The 25,911-nt window shown below is 46.3% G+C and overlaps 5 non-coding genes and 2 pseudogenes across 5 annotated transcripts; all 7 read right to left on the reverse strand.

Annotated features, from left to right (window-relative positions):
- Positions 1-713: 713 nt before the first annotated feature.
- On the reverse strand, positions 714-894 carry LOC136574012 (U2 spliceosomal RNA; annotated as a pseudogene).
- Positions 895-8,806: 7,912 nt separating this feature from the next.
- On the reverse strand, positions 8,807-8,997 carry LOC136573739 (U2 spliceosomal RNA). Its single transcript, XR_010785960.1, has one exon. It is a non-coding gene; the product is annotated as a U2 spliceosomal RNA (small nuclear RNA).
- Positions 8,998-11,645: 2,648 nt separating this feature from the next.
- Positions 11,646-11,836, reverse strand: LOC136573740 (U2 spliceosomal RNA). The gene has a single exon (XR_010785961.1). It is a non-coding gene; the product is annotated as a U2 spliceosomal RNA (small nuclear RNA).
- A 2,652-nt stretch (positions 11,837-14,488) lies between these two features.
- LOC136573830 (U2 spliceosomal RNA) lies at positions 14,489-14,679 on the reverse strand. The gene has a single exon (XR_010786048.1). It is a non-coding gene; the product is annotated as a U2 spliceosomal RNA (small nuclear RNA).
- A 2,669-nt stretch (positions 14,680-17,348) lies between these two features.
- LOC136573741 (U2 spliceosomal RNA) lies at positions 17,349-17,539 on the reverse strand. The gene has a single exon (XR_010785962.1). It is a non-coding gene; the product is annotated as a U2 spliceosomal RNA (small nuclear RNA).
- A 2,689-nt stretch (positions 17,540-20,228) lies between these two features.
- On the reverse strand, positions 20,229-20,419 carry LOC136573742 (U2 spliceosomal RNA). Its single transcript, XR_010785963.1, has one exon. It is a non-coding gene; the product is annotated as a U2 spliceosomal RNA (small nuclear RNA).
- A 2,638-nt stretch (positions 20,420-23,057) lies between these two features.
- Positions 23,058-23,238, reverse strand: LOC136574013 (U2 spliceosomal RNA; annotated as a pseudogene).
- Between the last annotated feature and the right edge of the window lie 2,673 nt (positions 23,239-25,911).

The following is a 25,911-nucleotide window of genomic DNA, read 5'->3' on the forward strand; positions in this document are numbered from 1 at the left end:
TTCATGGACGAATACTGCCCATCCCACGTGGAGCGTGTATCTCAGCCCGCGTGGAGTGCTGCAGTCCAATGAGGTATTCCGTGCTACATAGCAAGCCTTGGGCCTGTGTGATTGGGGGTCCGCTGCTGTCTGTCCACTCTGAAGCGCGCATCCGGGGCCGGCCGCTTTTCGACTACCAGCGACTGCAGGTCACACACACAGGCTGGTTGGAATGGCCTAGCATTATCCTGATCTGGAGGTGTAACTTGAAGCTGCGGGGCCCGAGTACAAAGTCTGGAACTGGGCCCCCAAACTATAAAGCTTCATTGATAGCATTGGTTTACAATGTGGGGAAGAGAGACTTTATGGGCCCCCTGGGGCTCCGGGCCCCCTGCACATACACCCATGACCCGAATACGTGAAGCATACAGACGCAGGCTGCCAGGATACGCTGTGCCTGCCCGATGTTTCCAACTTGGCTATTAGCGCAGCGGTAGGTACGAACTATAGAGTGCGGCTGCCATATGAACTGGTGTGTGTGTTGTTTTGCTTCCAGTTGTACCTGTGCTGTGCACACTCTGGCAGACGCAGCTGCTCAGTGGATACAATGTTGCGAGCAGACGGGCTGAGTGTCAATCAAAGTGCTTGGGTGGTGGTAGCAGCAGCCGCCACAGCTGCGCTGCACCTCTTGCTCGTCAGTTTTGTTTTTCTGCTTTTGGAAACTGCTGTAGGAAAGGGGGTGCACCGGTCCTGGAGGTACTGCAATACCAGGTCAATGCGTGGAGTGGACAGAGCAAGCTCTTTTTCCAGCTCCCTGTTCTAAAAATCCATTTAATATATGGTCCCCAGATAGGGGACGTATCAGATATTAAACTGATAAGAACAGATTTTTTTTGAGTTGACATCCCCAACTAGTGGGGTGACTTTATTGAAACATCAAGAGTTTTACCCAATAAATGCACTTTAGAAACATTTTAAAACCTAAAATGTTCTAAAACAAAAACTCTTTAAAAATACAGATATACATACACATAAAATGGGCACTTGGTGGCATCACAATATGGAACTCCACTCACTTAAAAGCCATTTTCTGGATAAAATCGGAAAGTTCTTTTTATCTATTATAAAATAATCATACATCTCGCTAAAACCAATAGATAAAACGTCCTGCACTGTTAAAATCTCATGTTTAAACAGTAAAATGTTTCGGGCCTTCCATAGAGCCGCCTTCACGCAGTTGATGGTCTTCCATGCCATTATCCTCTCGGTCCATGTGGGGCACTCCAGGCATCCGTACAGCACGGTCTCCATCTTTAGCTCTTTAATCCGGGTGATTTTACGTAGAAGAGGGCTTATTTTAGTCCATATAAGTTGGGCGAAGTAACAGGTCCACATCAGGTGTTGTATCGTCTCGTCATCTCGGCATCCTGGTCTTGGGCATGCGGCAGAGTTGGTCAGCCCTCTTCTATGCTGGAATGCCCGGCATGGAAGACACTCGTGAACGCAGCTCCAGGCAAGGTCCTTCTGGGAATTAAAAAGAGAATTATCATTCACCATTCTCCATATTTGTTTTGTTTTTTCTTCATTAAAATTCCCTGCAGGCGCCATAAAACCACTTTCCTTTATGTCCTTATATGTTTTTTTACTATTTAAAAGATATTGTACGGTCTTACCACTCAGATCATATAAAATCACCGTTTTTGCTAAAATCTTGTACTCGTCTGTCAGGTTAAAAGAATAGGGGGAGTTTAAAACTGTGGAAAACCACCTATGTCTACGCATAAAATAACCTGTATTAAAACGGACGAAGTAAGACCAATAATGACTCTTAAAAACAGCATTCAAACACATACTAAAAAACTTAGTTAAAAGAAAAGCCTTAAAATCAGGGAAATCCTTCCCCCCCATGGGTTTGGGTTTTAAAACTATTTCTCGTCTAAGTTTTTCCATCTTGGAGTTCCATAGGAAGGTGAAGCATGCTTTTGTGATTTTCTTTAGCAGCCGGTCTGGAGGGGGAAACACCAAACTGAGGTATAGTAAAATCGGTAAAATAATCATCTTTGTAATTAAAACCTTCCCCTCCAGCGTCAGCTGCCGCATGCTCCACATACACAGTTTTTTGTTTATTTTTTGTGCCACCAAGTCCCAACTGGTAAAACCATTGTTTGACTCATTAAAGGAGACACCTAAAATCTGCACTGATTCAGAAACAGGAACAGGAATGTCCGCTAAAAGCATATCTCCTATATTTAAAATGTTGCTTTTATTAAAATTTACCTTAAAACCGGAGGAGCAACAAAAATACTGAATTTGCCTCAAGGTTTTCTGAATTGAGAGGGTGTCCCTGCACAGCACAGCGACATCATCCATGTACCCCACTACTTTGGCCTCGATACCCCCCCCCACCCGGTAGGGGGACTCCACGAACTTGCTTGTCTTTCCTTATGGCGCATAAAAGAGGCTCCAGTGCACAGATAAAAAGTAGTGGGGACAAGGGACACCCCTGCTTCACCCCGGATTTTAAAAGGACATCCTGCGTCTTAAAACCGTTTACTAAAATCTTGCTGGTGCAGTTATCATAAAAGGCTCTTAGAGACAGTAAAAAGCCTTCCGGTATACCCATCTTCTCTAAAACCTTAAAAAGATAAAAATGCGACACTCTGTCGAAGGCCTTCTCGAAATCTATGGATAAAATGGCCATTTTGCCATGCCTCGACTTCGTGTCGCTGATGCAGTCTTTTAAAAGGTTAAGATTTTCGTGTATAGCCCTCCCAGGGACGCCACAGACTTGATTGGTGTGTATAATTTTATGTATGATTTCTTTAAGTCTGTTGGCGCAGATTTTAGCCATGATCTTATAATCGGCGTTTAGAAGGGTGATGGGTCTCCAGTTTTTTATATCAGTCTTATCCCCTTTCTTGTATAACAGAGACACCTCACCCTTCCGCCATGACCCTGGGAGGCTCTTGGAATTAAAAATCTCGCTAAAAAGAGAATAAAAATCCTCTTTTAAAATTCCGTAAAACGTGACATAAAACTCGATGGGTATACCGTCCGGACCAGGCACCTTGCCTGGTTTAAAACTACGGATGGTATCTAAAATCTCCTGCTCCGAAATATCACGTAATAAAAGGCTCTGGGAGACAGGGTCTAAAACATCCGTGATCTCCTTTAATGAGTCTTCCATAAAACTTATATCCACACTTTTAGTGTTAAAAAGATCCGCATAAAAACCATGTACTTTTCCTAAAAGACCCTGTACGTCGGTAATTCCATCGAGTTCATTTAAAATACATTTTCTCTCGGTAACTTTCTTAAAAAAATACCTGGAGCAGGTCTCATTCTCTTCGAGGTGCTTGACTCTAGAACGGAATATTATTTCTTTACCTCTCTGCTCCAGGCATTTGGCGATATCTTTCTTGGCGTCCATTACTTCCTTAGTTACCTCTATACCGTGCTCTTTCATCTTGTACAGGGTCTGCAGACGGGTATTTAGATTGGAATAAAAAGCCCGTTTTTCTTTGGCTCTGGAGATCCCAACCTGGATAAAATAGTCCTTGATCTTGATTTTCATCTTTTCCCACCACTGGCTGGTGGGAATGTTGGGATCTCTTACCCGTCTGCATTCTTTAAAAAAAGTAATAAAATCAGATAAAATCTGCGGATCTTGTAGAAGGGACACGTTCATCTTCCAGGCATTACTGGTTCTCCTTCTTTCTCCAAGGTTTGCTTTAAAAAATAAAACCTTGTGGTCAGAGAGGGTATTATTAAAAACATCAGATCTAAAAGGTTGTACCTGGTGAGAGCAGAAGATAAAATCGATCCTGGAGCTGCAGGTGGTGTTGCTCCAGGTCACGCCGGCCTCTTCAGGTAAAAGCGGGTTACAGGTCTTAAAAACATCCGTAAGCAGGTGGTCTGTGACGAGGTTCTTCAGCATATTGGAGGTTTTATCGTAGTTCCTGCTTACGGAGTTAGAGAACCGGCGTTCCCCCCTTAAAACACAATTAAAATCTCCAGCTAAAATAAGGGGATAAGAACTGTTAATAAAAAGGGGTAAAATCTCCAACATTTCTGCTCTCACCTTCTTTTCCGGAGAACCGTAAAAATTTAAAAACTGACATTTAATACCGTTGATAAAAGCTCTGACCAATAAAATTCTGCCTGGTAAAATTTCATAAAAATTTTCAATAAAAACGTTCCCTTTAAAAAGAATGGCGACCCCTGCTGATCTGGATTCGTTAGATCCAGACCAGACTGATGGCCCATGTACCCAATCCTTCTCGTACTTTTTGTATTGGGATTTGTGCGGGATGCCGCATTCCTGCAGGAAGAATACGGAAGCAGCAAAAATGGTTAAGTAGTTGAACAGGGCAGCCCGTCTCACTTTGCTCTCGATGCTTCTTACGTTAAAAGTGAGACATGAAAGGTCCGCCATCATTGAGTGTGTGCGTAGATGTCTTGGAATACGCTCACGATGTTCAACTTAAAAACCACACTCTCCGGCTACGCCAGAGACCCCGCTGGAGCTCTCATACCCCCCCGCATCCGAATCTACAGTAAACAAGGACGATGCTGGAGAGGAACTCCCATCACTCAGCTGCCCCCCTGGGACACCCGAGGCAGGAATGTCAGACAGATCCCATATCGATGACATTGGTAATGTGCTTACCCCAGGGGTCGACATATCGGCCTTCTGCCGTTCACTTTTCCCCTCTGCAGGGGTGGGTACTCGGCTCGCCGCCACCACCTCGGAGGTTGCCCTGGGGTCCCCCACCTGGCAGGGAGGGGGAGGGGCACTGGTGGTTGGCACCTTGGGGGGACCGTCCGGTTTCGCTGCGTCAGCAGGTACTTCCTTGGGTCCCCCCCGTACCACCTCCGAGTACAGGGTGGCCTTCGAGCCTTTCCGCCTTTTCATTGCTGCTGCGTCACCCCCGGGGTCTTCTGCCTCGGGTACCCTCGCAGCCGGCGTCTCCTGCGGGCTAGGACCAGCTTCATCGGACTTCCCCTCTGACCCAGATTTCTGGGATGGGATGTCCATCGGCCGATCCGTAGCCCTCCTCTTGCTACGCCGCTGCTCTTTGGATGTTCCTTCCTCATTTTGGGGGGGTCTGCTGGCAGTGTCCATGTCCTCCTGTTCCTCTCCTTGGGGGGGTGCGGTTTGGTCTGCTGGCTTCCTTGGCTGCCCTCGCTGCTCCGTATTTCGTGGCCTATGGGGACAAGCATAAAAGAGGTGACCAACTCTGCCGCATAGATGACATTTTTTCGCCATAGGACACTGATTGGTTTCGTGATCTGAGCCTTCACAATTCCTGCAGGTGACGCCGCAACTGTCTTTGTCATGGCCATATTTTTTACAGTTGCGGCAAAAATCAGGCATTCCCGCAAAATAGAGGTCGCCACTCACGTTACCCAGTTTAAAACGAGCAGGCGGTAATTTGAGACCCCCTGGGCACCCAGGGTCCTTAATACACGTGACCTGGAACCTCCATTTAGATGTCCAAATACCAAGCTCGTTCATTATCTTTCCCATACACTTGACCGATTTGAAAAAACCATGTAAGAAGGCTTCCACTTCTTTTTGGTCAGCGTAGGGAGAATACATCTTAATCACTACAAGCTTGGTCACATCTAGGACGTGCTCAACCAACTGGACACCCTCAAGCCGTGGATCTTGTTTAGTAGGAATCGCATTGATTAAATCACTGAAAATACCTTTCTGCGTAAAGGTAACATCATAAGTCCTACGCTTGGGGTAGTCCTGTATTGCCAGTATTTCTCGCTTCTGGATATTGAAAACGCCCATGAGCACGTCCTCTACCACATAACGCAGGCCACGTGTACCCGCCGCTTCCTCAGTAAAAATTACACGGATGGTATTCTGTATCCGGGCATACGCCGGTATAGAGTCAGGGTCCGCACCCATGACTCCTTTCGCCCAAAACGCCTTACAACTCCGCAGTTGTAAACTGTATCCTCACTTGGCACAGGGCCAAGCGGGCAAGGGGGATCGCAACTCGTTTACTCGAGGACTAGTCCCTCTCCCCAATAGCAGCAGGCGGGTTTAGCCCACCGAAGTGGGCGATCCCGCCAGGCCGAGGAGAGGGGTGCCTGAGATACCTTCTGACTAAGACCGCCTGTACCAGGTACACTTGATCTTAGCCAAAAGGCCGAGAAGCGATAACCCGAAATGGGTTTCACCTGTAGCCCGGTCCGCCCAACTCCACTTCCAAGGCTTGAGGCAACACGCTCAGCCAGCACTCTGGGCGCACCCACAATGCACCCAGGCAGCTGGGAGAGCTATTAAAACTTTCCATAGCCCCGCCCCACGCCTTCTCAACCGCGCCCAGCCTCACACCCTCAGTCCTTCCTCTTGCACCGTGCTCACGCATCCTAGGCTTGCAGAGCCTGCTGCTGCAGGACTCGTCAGCTCCCTACAAACGAGGGTTAAGCCGGCGATGACACTAGAAGCAAGCACTAGTTTGTCTCTGAAGGTGCGTCGGCCGGTCGGTTGGAGGGATCTCTTCGGCCAGCCGCATTTCGAGTAGGGACGGATGGAAACTTTTTACCTAAAATAAGGGAAATTGGCTTCGGCCCCATAGGGCTTTATTGCCTTCCCCTGGGCCAGCATTAGTAGACCCTAGTAAGGAGAATATTAGAGCGGCATGGTCATCCGAAGAACTTAAAAACATACAGCAGGCCTTTTTTGCCCGCCCGCCATACATACATACATACCTACAGATTTTATATTTTTTTTACATATATACATTATATATATATATATACATACATACATACATACATACATACACACACACACACACACACACACACACACACACACATACACACATATACACACACACATACAATCTTAAATCTATCTTTAATCTATATCTACAAAATCTGTAAATTAGAAATAATCCATATCTATATTCTACATAATTAATAAAGATAGATAGATAGATAGATAGATAGATAGATAGATAGATAGACTCACATACATGCATACATACATACATACTGTATGCAATTGAGCCAGGTGTTTGGAAGGCTGACGATGTCACTCCTTTGTGATGTCATCAATTTAGAAGCATTAATACCGGGCTTGGCAGCCATTTCAGTCAGTCTCTGCTGCAGCTGGGAGACGGGAGATGGTCTTTATTTCCACCAAGAAGCTGCAGAACTACCGGTAACTGCATCATTTTTATTTTATTCAATATAGGTTTTATTGGTTTCATGGAGGGGGGGAAACTTTTGCCTTATCTCAAAGCAATGTAAAAATAACTTTGACAATGAAACTTAATAAATCAATTTCGAGTTGAACTATATCATGTTTGTCTGTGATATTTTATAAGGTCTACAAACAGGGGAATGAGGGGAGGGTAAGGGGGGGGGGGAGTGGTAAGGGAGGGTAGGTATCTATGACACGGGAGAAAGAGAAAATAAAACAAAAAGGGGGGGGGGGGGGGCGGGCTCCGGAATTGTTGTTTCTCTTTACAATTGTGGTTTAAACGTGTTACTCACATGTCCCTGTCTGTAACCACTTGGTAAATAGGGGTGAGCTCCGGGCATCTATCCATATCGCCCAGGTGTGATACAATTTATCATAGCCTGACGGCTCATCTAGAAGCCTCGTTCTCTCCATACGCTCTATTTCGTGGATCATTGTTATTTTTAGTGGAGTGCATTTTTTATGCAGCACACAAGGGGGAGACAGCGGCCTACCAAAATCTAGTTGGCTGCTGCTGTGGCTTTCTTTTTTTTAAAAAAAGGTAGGTTCCGTTCTTCCATGGTGAGGAATAGGCAGGGAGGTTCCGTTTTTGCCAGCTGGGGAATGCTTATAGGCAAGGCCTTATCCCTGGTGGTGCATGTAACGTTAGACCACGTTTCAGCATTCAGTCAGTCAGTGGCTGACAAACGAGCTCCATGCAAGTTTACATTAAACAGACACATTTCTTTCTTTACTGTATTGACTGCGGTCTGTAATCGAGCGGTTGAACTGTTTCTGTGTCCATGCATTGAATAAAGCAATACATCCTTGTAAAGTAGACGTCCGTTCGTTGGAGTTCTTTGCTCCCCGAGTGTTGCTCCATCTCTAAACGTTGGCCTGGATCTTCATGGACGAATACTGCCCATCCCACGTGGAGCGTGTATCTCAGCCCGCGTGGAGTGCTGCAGTCCAATGAGGTATTCCGTGCTACATAGCAAGCCTTGGGCCTGTGTGATTGGGGGTCCGCTGCTGTCTGTCCACTCTGAAGCGCGCATCCGGGGCCGGCCGCTTTTCGACTACCAGCGACTGCAGGTCACACACACAGGCTGGTTGGAATGGCCTAGCATTATCCTGATCTGGAGGTGTAACTTGAAGCTGCGGGGCCCGAGTACAAAGTCTGGAACTGGGCCCCCAAACTATAAAGCTTCATTGATAGCATTGGTTTACAATGTGGGGAAGAGAGACTTTATGGGCCCCCTGGGGCTCCGGGCCCCCTGCACATACACCCATGACCCGAATACGTGAAGCATACAGACGCAGGCTGCCAGGATACGCTGTGCCTGCCCGATGTTTCCAACTTGGCTATTAGCGCAGCGGTAGGTACGAACTATAGAGTGCGGCTGCCATATGAACTGGTGTGTGTGTTGTTTTGCTTCCAGTTGTACCTGTGCTGTGCACACTCTGGCAGACGCAGCTGCTCAGTGGATACAATGTTGCGAGCAGACGGGCTGAGTGTCAATCAAAGTGCTTGGGTGGTGGTAGCAGCAGCCGCCACAGCTGCGCTGCACCTCTTGCTCGTCAGTTTTGTTTTTCTGCTTTTGGAAACTGCTGTAGGAAAGGGGGTGCACCGGTCCTGGAGGTACTGCAATACCAGGTCAATGCGTGGAGTGGACAGAGCAAGCTCTTTTTCCAGCTCCCTGTTCTAAAAATCCATTTAATATATGGTCCCCAGATAGGGGACGTATCAGATATTAAACTGATAAGAACAGATACTACACTTGATCTTAGCCAAAAGGCCGAGAAGCGATAACCCGAAATGGGTTTCACCTGTAGCCCGGTCCGCCCAACTCCACTTCCAAGGCTTGAGGCAACACGCTCAGTCAGCACTCTGGGCGCACCCACAATGCACCCAGGCAGCTGGGAGAGCTATTAAAACTTTCCATAGCCCCGCCCCACGCCTTCTCAACCGCGCCCAGCCTCACACCCTCAGTCCTTCCTCTTGCACCGTGCTCACGCATCCTAGGCTTGCAGAGCCTGCTGCTGCAGGACTCGTCAGCTCCCTACAAACGAGGGTTAAGCCGGCGATGACACTAGAAGCAAGCACTAGTTTGTCTCTGAAGGTGCGTCGGCCGGTCGGTTGGAGGGATCTCTTCGGCCAGCCGCATTTCGAGTAGGGACGGATGGAAACTTTTTACCTAAAATAAGGGAAATTGGCTTCGGCCCCATAGGGCTTTATTGCCTTCCCCTGGGCCAGCATTAGTAGACCCTAGTAAGGAGAATATTAGAGCGGCATGGTCATCCGAAGAACTTAAAAACATACAGCAGGCCTTTTTTGCCCGCCCGCCATACATACATACATACCTACAGATTTTATATTTTTTTTACATATATACATTATATATATATATATACATACATACATACATACATACACACACACACACACACACACACACACACACACACACATACACACATATACACACACACATACAATCTTAAATCTATCTTTAATCTATATCTACAAAATCTGTAAATTAGAAATAATCCATATCTATATTCTACATAATTAATAAAGATAGATAGATAGATAGATAGATAGATAGATAGATAGATAGATAGACTCACATACATGCATACATACATACATACTGTATGCAATTGAGCCAGGTGTTTGGAAGGCTGACGATGTCACTCCTTTGTGATGTCATCAATTTAGAAGCATTAATACCGGGCTTGGCAGCCATTTCAGTCAGTCTCTGCTGCAGCTGGGAGACGGGAGATGGTCTTTATTTCCACCAAGAAGCTGCAGAACTACCGGTAACTGCATCATTTTTATTTTATTCAATATAGGTTTTATTGGTTTCATGGAGGGGGGGAAACTTTTGCCTTATCTCAAAGCAATGTAAAAATAACTTTGACAATGAAACTTAATAAATCAATTTCGAGTTGAACTATATCATGTTTGTCTGTGATATTTTATAAGGTCTACAAACAGGGGAATGAGGGGAGGGTAAGGGGGGGGGGAGTGGTAAGGGAGGGTAGGTATCTATGACACGGGAGAAAGAGAAAATAAAACAAAAAGGGGGGGGGGGGGGCGGGCTCCGGAATTGTTGTTTCTCTTTACAATTGTGGTTTAAACGTGTTACTCACATGTCCCTGTCTGTAACCACTTGGTAAATAGGGGTGAGCTCCGGGCATCTATCCATATCGCCCAGGTGTGATACAATTTATCATAGCCTGACGGCTCATCTAGAAGCCTCGTTCTCTCCATACGCTCTATTTCGTGGATCATTGTTATTTTTAGTGGAGTGCATTTTTTATGCAGCACACAAGGGGGAGACAGCGGCCTACCAAAATCTAGTTGGCTGCTGCTGTGGCTTTCTTTTTTTTAAAAAAAGGTAGGTTCCGTTCTTCCATGGTGAGGAATAGGCAGGGAGGTTCCGTTTTTGCCAGCTGGGGAATGCTTATAGGCAAGGCCTTATCCCTGGTGGTGCATGTAACGTTAGACCACGTTTCAGCATTCAGTCAGTCAGTGGCTGACAAACGAGCTCCATGCAAGTTTACATTAAACAGACACATTTCTTTCTTTACTGTATTGACTGCGGTCTGTAATCGAGCGGTTGAACTGTTTCTGTGTCCATGCATTGAATAAAGCAATACATCCTTGTAAAGTAGACGTCCGTTCGTTGGAGTTCTTTGCTCCCCGAGTGTTGCTCCATCTCTAAACGTTGGCCTGGATCTTCATGGACGAATACTGCCCATCCCACGTGGAGCGTGTATCTCAGCCCGCGTGGAGTGCTGCAGTCCAATGAGGTATTCCGTGCTACATAGCAAGCCTTGGGCCTGTGTGATTGGGGGTCCGCTGCTGTCTGTCCACTCTGAAGCGCGCATCCGGGGCCGGCCGCTTTTCGACTACCAGCGACTGCAGGTCACACACACAGGCTGGTTGGAATGGCCTAGCATTATCCTGATCTGGAGGTGTAACTTGAAGCTGCGGGGCCCGAGTACAAAGTCTGGAACTGGGCCCCCAAACTATAAAGCTTCATTGATAGCATTGGTTTACAATGTGGGGAAGAGAGACTTTATGGGCCCCCTGGGGCTCCGGGCCCCCTGCACATACACCCATGACCCGAATACGTGAAGCATACAGACGCAGGCTGCCAGGATACGCTGTGCCTGCCCGATGTTTCCAACTTGGCTATTAGCGCAGCGGTAGGTACGAACTATAGAGTGCGGCTGCCATATGAACTGGTGTGTGTGTTGTTTTGCTTCCAGTTGTACCTGTGCTGTGCACACTCTGGCAGACGCAGCTGCTCAGTGGATACAGTGTTGCGAGCAGACGGGCTGAGTGTCAATCAAAGTGCTTGGGTGGTGGTAGCAGCAGCCGCCACAGCTGCGCTGCACCTCTTGCTCGTCAGTTTTGTTTTTCTGCTTTTGGAAACTGCTGTAGGAAAGGGGGTGCACCGGTCCTGGAGGTACTGCAATACCAGGTCAATGCGTGGAGTGGACAGAGCAAGCTCTTTTTCCAGCTCCCTGTTCTAAAAATCCATTTAATATATGGTCCCCAGATAGGGGACGTATCAGATATTAAACTGATAAGAACAGATACTACACTTGATCTTAGCCAAAAGGCCGAGAAGCGATAACCCGAAATGGGTTTCACCTGTAGCCCGGTCCGCCCAACTCCACTTCCAAGGCTTGAGGCAACACGCTCAGCCAGCACTCTGGGCGCACCCACAATGCACCCAGGCAGCTGGGAGAGCTATTAAAACTTTCCATAGCCCCGCCCCACGCCTTCTCAACCGCGCCCAGCCTCACACCCTCAGTCCTTCCTCTTGCACCGTGCTCACGCATCCTAGGCTTGCAGAGCCTGCTGCTGCAGGACTCGTCAGCTCCCTACAAACGAGGGTTAAGCCGGCGATGACACTAGAAGCAAGCACTAGTTTGTCTCTGAAGGTGCGTCGGCCGGTCGGTTGGAGGGATCTCTTCGGCCAGCCGCATTTCGAGTAGGGACGGATGGAAACTTTTTACCTAAAATAAGGGAAATTGGCTTCGGCCCCATAGGGCTTTATTGCCTTCCCCTGGGCCAGCATTAGTAGACCCTAGTAAGGAGAATATTAGAGCGGCATGGTCATCCGAAGAACTTAAAAACATACAGCAGGCCTTTTTTGCCCGCCCGCCATACATACATACATACCTACAGATTTTATATTTTTTTTACATATATACATTATATATATATATATACATACATACATACATACATACATACATACACACACACACACACACACACACACACACACACATACACACATATACACACACACATACAATCTTAAATCTATCTTTAATCTATATCTACAAAATCTGTAAATTAGAAATAATCCATATCTATATTCTACATAATTAATAAAGATAGATAGATAGATAGATAGATAGATAGATAGATAGATAGATAGACTCACATACATGCATACATACATACATACTGTATGCAATTGAGCCAGGTGTTTGGAAGGCTGACGATGTCACTCCTTTGTGATGTCATCAATTTAGAAGCATTAATACCGGGCTTGGCAGCCATTTCAGTCAGTCTCTGCTGCAGCTGGGAGACGGGAGATGGTCTTTATTTCCACCAAGAAGCTGCAGAACTACCGGTAACTGCATCATTTTTATTTTATTCAATATAGGTTTTATTGGTTTCATGGAGGGGGGGAAACTTTTGCCTTATCTCAAAGCAATGTAAAAATAACTTTGACAATGAAACTTAATAAATCAATTTCGAGTTGAACTATATCATGTTTGTCTGTGATATTTTATAAGGTCTACAAACAGGGGAATGAGGGGAGGGTAAGGGGGGGGGGGGAGTGGTAAGGGGGGGTAGGTATCTATGACACGGGAGAAAGAGAAAATAAAACAAAAAGGGGGGGGGGGGCGGGCTCCGGAATTGTTGTTTCTCTTTACAATTGTGGTTTAAACGTGTTACTCACATGTCCCTGTCTGTAACCACTTGGTAAATAGGGGTGAGCTCCGGGCATCTATCCATATCGCCCAGGTGTGATACAATTTATCATAGCCTGACGGCTCATCTAGAAGCCTCGTTCTCTCCATACGCTCTATTTCGTGGATCATTGTTATTTTTAGTGGAGTGCATTTTTTATGCAGCACACAAGGGGGAGACAGCGGCCTACCAAAATCTAGTTGGCTGCTGCTGTGGCTTTCTTTTTTTTAAAAAAAGGTAGGTTCCGTTCTTCCATGGTGAGGAATAGGCAGGGAGGTTCCGTTTTTGCCAGCTGGGGAATGCTTATAGGCAAGGCCTTATCCCTGGTGGTGCATGTAACGTTAGACCACGTTTCAGCATTCAGTCAGTCAGTGGCTGACAAACGAGCTCCATGCAAGTTTACATTAAACAGACACATTTCTTTCTTTACTGTATTGACTGCGGTCTGTAATCGAGCGGTTGAACTGTTTCTGTGTCCATGCATTGAATAAAGCAATACATCCTTGTAAAGTAGACGTCCGTTCGTTGGAGTTCTTTGCTCCCCGAGTGTTGCTCCATCTCTAAACGTTGGCCTGGATCTTCATGGACGAATACTGCCCATCCCACGTGGAGCGTGTATCTCAGCCCGCGTGGAGTGCTGCAGTCCAATGAGGTATTCCGTGCTACATAGCAAGCCTTGGGCCTGTGTGATTGGGGGTCCGCTGCTGTCTGTCCACTCTGAAGCGCGCATCCGGGGCCGGCCGCTTTTCGACTACCAGCGACTGCAGGTCACACACACAGGCTGGTTGGAATGGCCTAGCATTATCCTGATCTGGAGGTGTAACTTGAAGCTGCGGGGCCCGAGTACAAAGTCTGGAACTGGGCCCCCAAACTATAAAGCTTCATTGATAGCATTGGTTTACAATGTGGGGAAGAGAGACTTTATGGGCCCCCTGGGGCTCCGGGCCCCCTGCACATACACCCATGACCCGAATACGTGAAGCATACAGACGCAGGCTGCCAGGATACGCTGTGCCTGCCCGATGTTTCCAACTTGGCTATTAGCGCAGCGGTAGGTACGAACTATAGAGTGCGGCTGCCATATGAACTGGTGTGTGTGTTGTTTTGCTTCCAGTTGTACCTGTGCTGTGCACACTCTGGCAGACGCAGCTGCTCAGTGGATACAATGTTGCGAGCAGACGGGCTGAGTGTCAATCAAAGTGCTTGGGTGGTGGTAGCAGCAGCCGCCACAGCTGCGCTGCACCTCTTGCTCGTCAGTTTTGTTTTTCTGCTTTTGGAAACTGCTGTAGGAAAGGGGGTGCACCGGTCCTGGAGGTACTGCAATACCAGGTCAATGCGTGAAGTGGACAGAGCAAGCTCTTTTTCCAGCTCCCTGTTCTAAAAATCCATTTAATATATGGTCCCCAGATAGGGGACGTATCAGATATTAAACTGATAAGAACAGATACTACACTTGATCTTAGCCAAAAGGCCGAGAAGCGATAACCCGAAATGGGTTTCACCTGTAGCCCGGTCCGCCCAACTCCACTTCCAAGGCTTGAGGCAACACGCTCAGCCAGCACTCTGGGCGCACCCACAATGCACCCAGGCAGCTGGGAGAGCTATTAAAACTTTCCATAGCCCCGCCCCACGCCTTCTCAACCGCGCCCAGCCTCACACCCTCAGTCCTTCCTCTTGCACCGTGCTCACGCATCCTAGGCTTGCAGAGCCTGCTGCTGCAGGACTCGTCAGCTCCCTACAAACGAGGGTTAAGCCGGCGATGACACTAGAAGCAAGCACTAGTTTGTCTCTGAAGGTGCGTCGGCCGGTCGGTTGGAGGGATCTCTTCGGCCAGCCGCATTTCGAGTAGGGACGGATGGAAACTTTTTACCTAAAATAAGGGAAATTGGCTTCGGCCCCATAGGGCTTTATTGCCTTCCCCTGGGCCAGCATTAGTAGACCCTAGTAAGGAGAATATTAGAGCGGCATGGTCATCCGAAGAACTTAAAAACATACAGCAGGCCTTTTTTGCCCGCCCGCCATACATACATACATACATACATACATATATAACTACAGATTTTATATTTTTTTTACATATATACATTATATATATATATATACATACATACATACATACATACATACATACACACACACACACACACACACACACACACACATACACACATATACACACACACATACAATCTTAAATCTATCTTTAATCTATATCTACAAAATCTGTAAATTAGAAATAATCCATATCTATATTCTACATAATTAATAAAGATAGATAGATAGATAGATAGATAGATAGATAGATAGATAGATAGACTCACATACATGCATACATACATACATACTGTATGCAATTGAGCCAGGTGTTTGGAAGGCTGACGATGTCACTCCTTTGTGATGTCATCAATTTAGAAGCATTAATACCGGGCTTGGCAGCCATTTCAGTCAGTCTCTGCTGCAGCTGGGAGACGGGAGATGGTCTTTATTTCCACCAAGAAGCTGCAGAACTACCGGTAACTGCATCATTTTTATTTTATTCAATATAGGTTTTATTGGTTTCATGGAGGGGGGGAAACTTTTGCCTTATCTCAAAGCAATGTAAAAATAACTTTGACAATGAAACTTAATAAATCAATTTCGAGTTGAACTATATCATGTTTGTCTGTGATATTTTATAAGGTCTACAAACAGGGGAATGAGGGGAGGGTAAGGGGGGGGGGGGAGTGGTAAGGGGGGGTAGGTATCTATGACACGGGAGAAAGAGAAAATAAAACAAAAAGGGGGGGGGGGGGGGCGGGCTCCGGAATTGTTGTTTCTCTTTACAATTGTGGTTTAAACGTGTTACTCACATGTCCCTGTCTGTAACCACTTGGTAAATAGGGGTGAGCTCCGGGCATCTATCCATATCGCCCAGGTGTGATACAATTTATCATAGCCTGACGGCTCATCTAGAAGCCTCGTTCTCTCCATACGCTCTATTTCGTGGATCATTGTTATTTTTAGTGGAGTGCATTTTTTATGCAGCACACAAGGGGGAGACAGCGGCCTACCAAAATCTAGTTGGCTGCTGCTGTGGCTTTCTTTTTTTTAAAAAAAGGTAGGTTCCGTTCTTCCATGGTGAGGAATAGGCAGGGAGGTTCCGTTTTTGCCAGCTGGGGAATGCTTATAGGCAAGGCCTTATCCCTGGTGGTGCATGTAACGTTAGACCACGTTTCAGCATTCAGTCAGTCAGTGGCTGACAAACGAGCTCCATGCAAGTTTACATTAAACAGACACATTTCTTTCTTTACTGTATTGACTGCGGTCTGTAATCGAGCGGTTGAACTGTTTCTGTGTCCATGCATTGAATAAAGCAATACATCCTTGTAAAGTAGACGTCCGTTCGTTGGAGTTCTTTGCTCCCCGAGTGTTGCTCCATCTCTAAACGTTGGCCTGGATCTTCATGGACGAATACTGCCCATCCCACGTGGAGCGTGTATCTCAGCCCGCGTGGAGTGCTGCAGTCCAATGAGGTATTCCGTGCTACATAGCAAGCCTTGGGCCTGTGTGATTGGGGGTCCGCTGCTGTCTGTCCACTCTGAAGCGCGCATCCGGGGCCGGCCGCTTTTCGACTACCAGCGACTGCAGGTCACACACACAGGCTGGTTGGAATGGCCTAGCATTATCCTGATCTGGAGGTGTAACTTGAAGCTGCGGGGCCCGAGTACAAAGTCTGGAACTGGGCCCCCAAACTATAAAGCTTCATTGATAGCATTGGTTTACAATGTGGGGAAGAGAGACTTTATGGGCCCCCTGGGGCTCCGGGCCCCCTGCACATACACCCATGACCCGAATACGTGAAGCATACAGACGCAGGCTGCCAGGATACGCTGTGCCTGCCCGATGTTTCCAACTTGGCTATTAGCGCAGCGGTAGGTACGAACTATAGAGTGCGGCTGCCATATGAACTGGTGTGTGTGTTGTTTTGCTTCCAGTTGTACCTGTGCTGTGCACACTCTGGCAGACGCAGCTGCTCAGTGGATACAATGTTGCGAGCAGACGGGCTGAGTGTCAATCAAAGTGCTTGGGTGGTGGTAGCAGCAGCCGCCACAGCTGCGCTGCACCTCTTGCTCGTCAGTTTTGTTTTTCTGCTTTTGGAAACTGCTGTAGGAAAGGGGGTGCACCGGTCCTGGAGGTACTGCAATACCAGGTCAATGCGTGGAGTGGACAGAGCAAGCTCTTTTTCCAGCTCCCTGTTCTAAAAATCCATTTAATATATGGTCCCCAGATAGGGGACGTATCAGATATTAAACTGATAAGAACAGATACTACACTTGATCTTAGCCAAAAGGCCGAGAAGCGATAACCCGAAATGGGTTTCACCTGTAGCCCGGTCCGCCCAACTCCACTTCCAAGGCTTGAGGCAACACGCTCAGCCAGCACTCTGGGCGCACCCACAATGCACCCAGGCAGCTGGGAGAGCTATTAAAACTTTCCATAGCCCCGCCCCACGCCTTCTCAACCGCGCCCAGCCTCACACCCTCAGTCCTTCCTCTTGCACCGTGCTCACGCATCCTAGGCTTGCAGAGCCTGCTGCTGCAGGACTCGTCAGCTCCCTACAAACGAGGGTTAAGCCGGCGATGACACTAGAAGCAAGCACTAGTTTGTCTCTGAAGGTGCGTCGGCCGGTCGGTTGGAGGGATCTCTTCGGCCAGCCGCATTTCGAGTAGGGACGGATGGAAACTTTTTACCTAAAATAAGGGAAATTGGCTTCGGCCCCATAGGGCTTTATTGCCTTCCCCTGGGCCAGCATTAGTAGACCCTAGTAAGGAGAATATTAGAGCGGCATGGTCATCCGAAGAACTTAAAAACATACAGCAGGCCTTTTTTGCCCGCCCGCCATACATACATACATACATACATACATATATAACTACAGATTTTATATTTTTTTTACATATATACATTATATATATATATATACATACATACATACATACATACATACATACACACACACACACACACACACACACACACACACATACACACATATACACACACACATACAATCTTAAATCTATCTTTAATCTATATCTACAAAATCTGTAAATTAGAAATAATCCATATCTATATTCTACATAATTAATAAAGATAGATAGATAGATAGATAGATAGATAGATAGATAGATAGATAGATAGATAGATAGATAGACTCACATACATGCATACATACATACATACTGTATGCAATTGAGCCAGGTGTTTGGAAGGCTGACGATGTCACTCCTTTGTGATGTCATCAATTTAGAAGCATTAATACCGGGCTTGGCAGCCATTTCAGTCAGTCTCTGCTGCAGCTGGGAGACGGGAGATGGTCTTTATTTCCACCAAGAAGCTGCAGAACTACCGGTAACTGCATCATTTTTATTTTATTCAATATAGGTTTTATTGGTTTCATGGAGGGGGGGAAACTTTTGCCTTATCTCAAAGCAATGTAAAAATAACTTTGACAATGAAACTTAATAAATCAATTTCGAGTTGAACTATATCATGTTTGTCTGTGATATTTTATAAGGTCTACAAACAGGGGAATGAGGGGAGGGTAAGGGGGGGGGGGGAGTGGTAAGGGGGGGTAGGTATCTATGACACGGGAGAAAGAGAAAATAAAACAAAAAGGGGGGGGGGGGGGGCGGGCTCCGGAATTGTTGTTTCTCTTTACAATTGTGGTTTAAACGTGTTACTCACATGTCCCTGTCTGTAACCACTTGGTAAATAGGGGTGAGCTCCGGGCATCTATCCATATCGCCCAGGTGTGATACAATTTATCATAGCCTGACGGCTCATCTAGAAGCCTCGTTCTCTCCATACGCTCTATTTCGTGGATCATTGTTATTTTTAGTGGAGTGCATTTTTTATGCAGCACACAAGGGGGGAGACAGCGGCCTACCAAAATCTAGTTGGCTGCTGCTGTGGCTTTCTTTTTTTTAAAAAAAGGTAGGTTCCGTTCTTCCATGGTGAGGAATAGGCAGGGAGGTTCCGTTTTTGCCAGCTGGGGAATGCTTATAGGCAAGGCCTTATCCCTGGTGGTGCATGTAACGTTAGACCACGTTTCAGCATTCAGTCAGTCAGTGGCTGACAAACGAGCTCCATGCAAGTTTACATTAAACAGACACATTTCTTTCTTTACTGTATTGACTGCGGTCTGTAATCGAGCGGTTGAACTGTTTCTGTGTCCATGCATTGAATAAAGCAATACATCCTTGTAAAGTAGACGTCCGTTCGTTGGAGTTCTTTGCTCCCCGAGTGTTGCTCCATCTCTAAACGTTGGCCTGGATCTTCATGGACGAATACTGCCCATCCCACGTGGAGCGTGTATCTCAGCCCGCGTGGAGTGCTGCAGTCCAATGAGGTATTCCGTGCTACATAGCAAGCCTTGGGCCTGTGTGATTGGGGGTCCGCTGCTGTCTGTCCACTCTGAAGCGCGCATCCGGGGCCGGCCGCTTTTCGACTACCAGCGACTGCAGGTCACACACACAGGCTGGTTGGAATGGCCTAGCATTATCCTGATCTGGAGGTGTAACTTGAAGCTGCGGGGCCCGAGTACAAAGTCTGGAACTGGGCCCCCAAACTATAAAGCTTCATTGATAGCATTGGTTTACAATGTGGGGAAGAGAGACTTTATGGGCCCCCTGGGGCTCCGGGCCCCCTGCACATACACCCATGACCCGAATACGTGAAGCATACAGACGCAGGCTGCCAGGATACGCTGTGCCTGCCCGATGTTTCCAACTTGGCTATTAGCGCAGCGGTAGGTACGAACTATAGAGTGCGGCTGCCATATGAACTGGTGTGTGTGTTGTTTTGCTTCCAGTTGTACCTGTGCTGTGCACACTCTGGCAGACGCAGCTGCTCAGTGGATACAATGTTGCGAGCAGACGGGCTGAGTGTCAATCAAAGTGCTTGGGTGGTGGTAGCAGCAGCCGCCACAGCTGCGCTGCACCTCTTGCTCGTCAGTTTTGTTTTTTCTGCTTTTGGAAACTGCTGTAGGAAAGGGGGTGCACCGGTCCTGGAGGTACTGCAATACCAGGTCAATGCGTGGAGTGGACAGAGCAAGCTCTTTTTCCAGCTCCCTGTTCTAAAAATCCATTTAATATATGGTCCCCAGATAGGGGACGTATCAGATATTAAACTGATAAGAACAGATACTACACTTGATCTTAGCCAAAAGGCCGAGAAGCGATAACCCGAAATGGGTTTCACCTGTAGCCCGGTCCGCCCAACTCCACTTCCAAGGCTTGAGGCAACACGCTCAGCCAGCACTCTGGGCGCACCCACAATGCACCCAGGCAGCTGGGAGAGCTATTAAAACTTTCCATAGCCCCGCCCCACGCCTTCTCAACCGCGCCCAGCCTCACACCCTCAGTCCTTCCTCTTGCACCGTGCTCACGCATCCTAGGCTTGCAGAGCCTGCTGCTGCAGGACTCGTCAGCTCCCTACAAACGAGGGTTAAGCCGGCGATGACACTAGAAGCAAGCACTAGTTTGTCTCTGAAGGTGCGTCGGCCGGTCGGTTGGAGGGATCTCTTCGGCCAGCCGCATTTCGAGTAGGGACGGATGGAAACTTTTTTACCTAAAATAAGGGAAATTGGCTTCGGCCCCATAGGGCTTTATTGCCTTCCCCTGGGCCAGCATTAGTAGACCCTAGTAAGGAGAATATTAGAGCGGCATGGTCATCCGAAGAACTTAAAACATACAGCAGGCCTTTTTTTGCCCGCCCGCCATACATACATACATACCTACAGATTTTATATTTTTTTTACATATATACATTATATATATATATATATACACATACATACATACATACATACATACACACACACACACACACACACACACACACACACATACACACATATACACACACACATACAATCTTAAATCTATCTTTAATCTATATCTACAAAATCTGTAAAATTAGAAATAATCCATATCTATATTCTACATAATTAATAAAGATAGATAGATAGATAGATAGATAGATAGACTCACATACATGCATACATACATACATACTGTATGCAATTGAGCCAGGTGTTTGGAAGGCTGACGATTGTCACTCCTTTGTGATGTCATCAATTTAGAAGCATTAATACCGGGCTTGGCAGCCATTTCAGTCAGTCTCTGCTGCAGCTGGGAGACGGGAGATGGTCTTTATTTCCACCAAGAAGCTGCAGAACTACCGGTAACTGCATCATTTTTATTTTATTCAATATAGGTTTTATTGGTTTCATGGAGGGGGGGAAACTTTTGCCTTATCTCAAAGCAATGTAAAAATAACTTTGACAATGAAACTTAATAAATCAATTTCGAGTTGAACTATATCATGTTTGTCTGTGATATTTTATAAGGTCTACAAACAGGGGAATGAGGGGAGGGTAAGGGGGGGGGGGAGTGGTAAGGAGGGTAGGTATCTATGACACGGGAGAAAGAGAAAATAAAACAAAAAGGGGGGGGGGGGCGGGCTCCGGAATTGTTGTTTCTCTTTACAATTGTGGTTTAAACGTGTTACTCACATGTCCCTGTCTGTAACCACTTGGTAAATAGGGGTGAGCTCCGGGCATCTATCCATATCGCCCAGGTGTGATACAATTTATCATAGCCTGACGGCTCATCTAGAAGCCTCGTTCTCTCCATACGCTCTATTTCGTGGATCATTGTTATTTTTAGTGGAGTGCATTTTTTATGCAGCACACAAGGGGGAGACAGCGGCCTACCAAAATCTAGTTGGCTGCTGCTGTGGCTTTCTTTTTTTTAAAAAAAGGTAGGTTCCGTTCTTCCATGGTGAGGAATAGGCAGGGAGGTTCCGTTTTTGCCAGCTGGGGAATGCTTATAGGCAAGGCCTTATCCCTGGTGGTGCATGTAACGTTAGACCACGTTTCAGCATTCAGTCAGTCAGTGGCTGACAAACGAGCTCCATGCAAGTTTACATTAAACAGACACATTTCTTTCTTTACTGTATTGACTGCGGTCTGTAATCGAGCGGTTGAACTGTTTCTGTGTCCATGCATTGAATAAAGCAATACATCCTTGTAAAGTAGACGTCCGTTCGTTGGAGTTCTTTGCTCCCCGAGTGTTGCTCCATCTCTAAACGTTGGCCTGGATCTTCATGGACGAATACTGCCCATCCCACGTGGAGCGTGTATCTCAGCCCGCGTGGAGTGCTGCAGTCCAATGAGGTATTCCGTGCTACATAGCAAGCCTTGGGCCTGTGTGATTGGGGGTCCGCTGCTGTCTGTCCACTCTGAAGCGCGCATCCGGGGCCGGCCGCTTTTCGACTACCAGCGACTGCAGGTCACACACACAGGCTGGTTGGAATGGCCTAGCATTATCCTGATCTGGAGGTGTAACTTGAAGCTGCGGGGCCCGAGTACAAAGTCTGGAACTGGGCCCCCAAACTATAAAGCTTCATTGATAGCATTGGTTTACAATGTGGGGAAGAGAGACTTTATGGGCCCCCTGGGGCTCCGGGCCCCCTGCACATACACCCATGACCCGAATACGTGAAGCATACAGACGCAGGCTGCCAGGATACGCTGTGCCTGCCCGATGTTTCCAACTTGGCTATTAGCGCAGCGGTAGGTACGAACTATAGAGTGCGGCTGCCATATGAACTGGTGTTGTGTGTTGTTTTGCTTCCAGTTGTACCTGTGCTGTGCACACTCTGGCAGACGCAGCTGCTCAGTGGATACAATGTTGCGAGCAGACGGGCTGAGTGTCAATCAAAGTGCTTGGGTGGTGGTAGCAGCAGCCGCCACAGCTGCGCTGCACCTCTTGCTCGTCAGTTTTGTTTTTCTGCTTTTGGAAACTGCTGTAGGAAAGGGGGTGCACCGGTCCTGGAGGTACTGCAATACCAGGTCAATGCGTGGAGTGGACAGAGCAAGCTCTTTTTCCAGCTCCCTGTTCTAAAAATCCATTTAATATATGGTCCCCAGATAGGGGACGTATCAGATATTAAACTGATAAGAACAGATTTTTTTTGAGTTGACATCCCCAACTAGTGGGGTGACTTTATTGAAACATCAAGAGTTTTACCCAATAAATGCACTTTAGAAACATTTTAAAACCTAAAATGTTCTAAAACAAAAACTCTTTAAAAATACAGATATACATACACATAAAATGGGCACTTGGTGGCATCACAATATGGAACTCCACTCACTTAAAAGCCATTTTCTGGATAAAATCGGAAAGTTCTTTTTATCTATTATAAAATAATCATACATCTCGCTAAAACCAATAGATAAAACGTCCTGCACTGTTAAAATCTCATGTTTAAACAGTAAAATGTTTCGGGCCTTCCATAGAGCCGCCTTCACGCAGTTGATGGTCTTCCATGCCATTATCCTCTCGGTCCATGTGGGGCACTCCAGGCATCCGTACAGCACGGTCTCCATCTTTAGCTCTTTAATCCGGGTGATTTTACGTAGAAGAGGGCTTATTTTAGTCCATATAAGTTGGGCGAAGTAACAGGTCCACATCAGGTGTTGTATCGTCTCGTCATCTCGGCATCCTGGTCTTGGGCATGCGGCAGAGTTGGTCAGCCCTCTTCTATGCTGGAATGCCCGGCATGGAAGACACTCGTGAACGCAGCTCCAGGCAAGGTCCTTCTGGAATTAAAAAGAGAATTATCATTCACCATTCTCCATATTTGTTTTGTTTTTTCTTCATTAAAATTCCCTGCAGGCGCCATAAAACCACTTTCCTTTATGTCCTTATATGTTTTTTTACTATTTAAAAGATATTGTACGGTCTTACCACTCAGATCATATAAAATCACCGTTTTTGCTAAAATCTTGTACTCGTCTGTCAGGTTAAAAGAATAGGGGGAGTTTAAAACTGTGGAAAACCACCTATGTCTACGCATAAAATAACCTGTATTAAAACGGACGAAGTAAGACCAATAATGACTCTTAAAAACAGCATTCAAACACATACTAAAAAACTTAGTTAAAAGAAAAGCCTTAAAATCAGGAAATCCTTCCCCCCCATGGTTTGGGTTTTAAAACTATTTCTCGTCTAAGTTTTTCCATCTTGGAGTTCCATAGGAAGGTGAAGCATGCTTTTGTGATTTTCTTTAGCAGCCGGTCTGGAGGGGGAAACACCAAACTGAGGTATAGTAAAATCGGTAAAATAATCATCTTTGTAATTAAAACCTTCCCTCCAGCGTCAGCTGCCGCATGCTCCACATACACAGTTTTTTTGTTTATTTTTTGTGCCACCAAGTCCCAACTGGTAAAACCATTGTTTGACTCATTAAAGGAGACACCTAAAATCTGCACTGATTCAGAAACAGGAACAGGAATGTCCGCTAAAAGCATATCTCCTATATTTAAAATGTTGCTTTTATTAAAATTTACCTTAAAACCGGAGGAGCAACAAAAATACTGAATTTGCCTCAAGGTTTTCTGAATTGAGAGGGTGTCCCTGCACAGCACAGCGACATCATCCATGTACCCCACTACTTTGGCCTCGATACCCCCCCCACCCGGTAGGGGGACTCACGAACTTGCTTGTCTTTCCTTATGGCGCATAAAAGAGGCTCCAGTGCACAGATAAAAAGTAGTGGGACAAGGGACACCCCTGCTTCACCCCGGATTTTAAAAGGACATCCTGCGTCTTAAAACCGTTTACTAAAATCTTGCTGGTGCAGTTATCATAAAAGGCTCTTAGAGACAGTAAAAAGCCTTCCGGTATACCCATCTTCTCTAAAACCTTAAAAAGATAAAAATGCGACACTCTGTCGAAGGCCTTCTCGAAATCTATGGATAAAATGGCCATTTTGCCATGCCTCGACTTCGTGTCGCTGATGCAGTCTTTTAAAAGGTTAAGATTTTCGTGTATAGCCCTCCCAGGGACGCCACAGACTTGATTGGTGTGTATAATTTTATGTATGATTTCTTTAAGTCTGTTGGCGCAGATTTTAGCCATGATCTTATAATCGGCGTTTAGAAGGGTGATGGGTCTCCAGTTTTTTATATCAGTCTTATCCCCTTTCTTGTATAACAGAGACACCTCACCCTTCCGCCATGACCCTGGGAGGCTCTTGGAATTAAAAATCTCGCTAAAAAGAGAATAAAAATCCTCTTTTAAAATTCCGTAAAACGTGACATAAAACTCGATGGGTATACCGTCCGGACCAGGCACCTTGCCTGGTTTAAAACTACGGATGGTATCTAAAATCTCCTGCTCCGAAATATCACGTAATAAAAGGCTCTGGGAGACAGGGTCTAAACATCCGTGATCTCCTTTAATGAGTCTTCCATAAAACTTATATCCACACTTTTAGTGTTAAAAAGATCCGCATAAAAACCATGTACTTTTCCTAAAAGACCCTGTACGTCGGTAATTCCATCGAGTTCATTTAAAATACATTTTCTCTCGGTAACTTTCTTAAAAAAATACCTGGAGCAGGTCTCATTCTCTTCGAGGTGCTTGACTCTAGAACGGAATATTATTTCTTTACCTCTCTGCTCCAGGCATTTGGCGATATCTTTCTTGGCGTCCATTACTTCCTTAGTTACCTCTATACCGTGCTCTTTCATCTTGTACAGGGTCTGCAGACGGGTATTTAGATTGGAATAAAAAGCCCGTTTTTCTTTGGCTCTGGAGATCCCAACCTGGATAAAATAGTCCTTGATCTTGATTTTCATCTTTTCCCACCACTGGCTGGA

This window comes from Eleutherodactylus coqui, chromosome 7 (genome assembly GCF_035609145.1).
Source record: "Eleutherodactylus coqui strain aEleCoq1 chromosome 7, aEleCoq1.hap1, whole genome shotgun sequence".
Lineage (NCBI taxonomy): Eukaryota > Metazoa > Chordata > Amphibia > Anura > Eleutherodactylidae > Eleutherodactylus > Eleutherodactylus coqui.